A 3,459-nucleotide genomic window follows, 5' to 3' on the forward strand; every position below is an offset into this window, starting at 1 on the left:
AAGAAAAAGTATAAATAAATCAGAATATATGATTCAGTTTTTTTTCATGCAGTTTTCATCTGTATGAAACGTTGCTTCATCATCCTCGTACTGTAAGTCAGGTTTAATGTAGTTTTTGTATTTTACATGTAAATATTTTCCTCCTGCAGATTTGTAAGTAAACAACGTCGATGATGCTGTTTTATTCCAGAGCAGTTTAAAGAGTTAAAGCGACCGGTAATGTTGCTGATGGACCAATCAGAAGGCTCCAGTCAATGACCGCTCCTCTGGATGCTGAGGCTGTGGTGACCCACGCTTCAGTAACAAACAGGAAACTGTTTAAAGGTTACCCTCCACTGAAGCTTTCACCAGCAGGGGTCAGCATTGGCTGCATTACCTGCATGTCCTCAGCAGGCTTCCCTGTTTCCAGCCAGCCAGGAACAGGCTGTTAATGACTCACCTGGTAAATGAAGGCCACACTGACTCGTTTAAACAGGATTCAGATGTGCACTGTGATTGGTCCAAACCTGACCACAGTCATTAGGGTCAGCTATTTATGAAGCTCTTAGAATGGGGTGCGGGCCAAGTATCTGCATGATGGCCATAATCTGAGCTGTTCCAGTTCTCCAAAACACTAAGGAAAGGAGGGTCAGTGCTTCTTGTATTGTTTCCTTTAGCAGAGGAGATGCTGGCTGGACCATCCTTTATGAAAGGGGAGGAGAAGACACCACCCTATAATTCATAGTGACTGAGCATCTCACCCTTTATGACAACGACAATACAGAGCAGAAATGAGCATATAAATGTTCAACATAACAGTCTTTTCCATTTCACCCATAACCTTCTGACATATTCAGTTTTTATCAGCAGCTGTTAAAATGACATGCTACATTTAAACGTTGCACCAGTGGAAGAAAAACTGCTTTCTGTTGACCTGCTGCTGCGTGTAGAACGTTGTATGAGCTCAACATTATGATCTATAACAACTGATCAGAGTGTGTTTAAGGTTCTGTGTGGTCACTGTTCAACCCATCAGGGGAGAAAAGGAATTATACACAGCAGGTAAAACATAAGAAAATAAGACAAGTTTTACTTTACGGACTACTGGACAGATTTACTAAGTGGGGCAAATTATTGTGATGTCACAACTGAAGATGATCTGACAATGTGCTTTAAAGTTTCACACAAGTGTTTCTCTTTGAAAACAGGCAGGATTTTTCAGATTTTGTGCAGTTTGCAATTGTGTGTCAGACTTTTAATTCACATTTGCCATATTTGTGTGACTCATTAAGATATTCTCCTCCTGAAGGTGAAACTCTTACAAACACGTGTGCATAAGGCTAGCCGCAGTTACGAACTCTGAGTCTTTTCACAAAAGGTTTTACAGAAATTCCAGTCACATGACCTCCTGTTTTCATTGTCGTCACCATGACAATTGACTGATTTTTGGATTATTTTCATTACATTATTTCATCATTCACAGCTCTTCTCCCTGAGGATTCTGGCTAACAAACTGATCTCTGGGTTCAGGCCACGTGGAAGAGTCCTGACTATACTCGGATACTTTTAGTGAGTACTAGTACCATGGTGTTTTACTGCAGGCAGAGGTTCTGCCTCTCTGTTGCTGAGTGTGTCCTGTCCCAGCAGGGGGGGCCCTCGCTGCCTTATCACTGCGAGGGCCCCCTTCTTCCCTGAGTGTAGGCTGGAAGGCAGCTTTAGGTGACCTGATCAGCACTGTCTCAATAAATTGAAGATTATTGGTTAATTGAGACATTTATAGATCAAAAATCAATATGTCCCTCATTTTGGAATATTTTTAAGATATTTATAGCTTTCAGTGGCGAGCACTGAACTGGTGCACTAATAACATTCAATCCACAATAATGTAAAATCCATCTAATATAAAAACAGGTTAATTACGTTTTTACACTGTGTTATAGACAGGGCTAACAGATGCTAACAGAAGCTAATGGATGTTAGTAGCAGCTAGCGTAGCCCAGCAGTGGAACAAACAGCAGTGTTACGGCAGAAAAGTTCAGCATATCCTCAGCAGCTCACCTATAGTTTTTATCAGTGGGATCTGAGCTTAATAACTGAGTCATCGACTCATGTCAGTGCGCCCCAGGGCAGCTGTGGCTACAATGTAGCTTGCCATTGCCAGTGTGTGAATGTGTGTGTGAATGGGTGAATGACTGAATGTAGTGTAAAGCGCTTTGGGGTCCTTAGGGACTAGTAAAGCGCTATACAAATGCAGGCCATTTACCATTTATTTATGTCTGAGTCCTTTCATGAAGTTTTGCAGCCTCCTCCAGAGTAAACAGATACACACTGCCAGCCTTTGCAAGAGGGAAAACTCCGAGCCAGATCTGAACCTGCAACTTTGCAGATGAACAGTAGCCCACATTTTTGAGGAGAACCCAAAATATCTAATTGACACATTTCTGGGTTTTATTCCAGATTTATTGGTAAGTATTGATATTATTCAAATGTGTTTATAATGTATTTTTTAAAAAGTAGTAGAAATATGCCAGTTGTTATGAGGTAAAATCTAGATTCAGTGTCTTTGATCTCTCTTGGCTGATTAAAACATTTTTGTCCTACAGCAGCCACCGTAGCTAGGATTATGCTCTTGATTTGGGAGGGTTAAGAAAACAAAACTCAGCAGACTCCAGCTACTGACATCTGTTAGTGAAAAATTGACACACTGTAACTTCAATAAAAAAATATTGATAATAAAATGTTTCCAGTTATTTTTGTTTTTTATTTCTCTGTATTACCAATATCATAACTATTTCATTAGTTCATATTATCCGATTGTTCAGTCTGACGTCACTAGCCGTGTCTGGGCCTAAACTCTGCTGCAGGTCCATATATCAAATGATTACTCAGCATTACTGAGAGTTGAAACACTGTCTAAAGTCTTTCATCTTTAATAAAATGATCAGCGTTCTGCTCTACCAGGTGTAACAATTGAGTTTAACATCCAGGCATCCATGAAAACGGAATTTATGACATTTAACGGAGTTAGAAGTTAGCAGGAAGTTAGCTCGCTAGCTTCTATCTAAATACAATATAGCATGTCCTGACTGCGGGGTTTTGGAAACAAATTCAAACGTACAGCTCTGTTATCACGTCCAAAACCCCGCAGTCAGGACATGCTATATTGTATTTAGATAGAAGCTAGCGAGCTAACTTCCTGCTAACTTCTAACTCCGTTAAATGTCATAAATTCCGTTTTCATGGATGCCTGGATGTTAAACTCAATTGTTACACCTGGTAGAGCAGAACGCTGATCATTTTATTAAAGATGAAAGACTTTAGACAGTGTTTCAACTCTCAGTAATGCTGAGTAATCATTTGATATATGGACCTGCAGCAGAGTTTAGGCCCAGACACGGCTAGTGACGTCAGACTGAACGACCTGATTGGCGTGAAGGAGGCGTGGTCAAGTAGGCAGACTGTCCTGTCAGTCCTCACTCA

The sequence above is a fragment of the Astatotilapia calliptera genome, chromosome 17 (assembly GCF_964374335.1).
Source record: "Astatotilapia calliptera chromosome 17, fAstCal68.1, whole genome shotgun sequence".
In the NCBI taxonomy this organism is placed as follows: Eukaryota; Metazoa; Chordata; class Actinopteri; order Cichliformes; family Cichlidae; genus Astatotilapia; species Astatotilapia calliptera.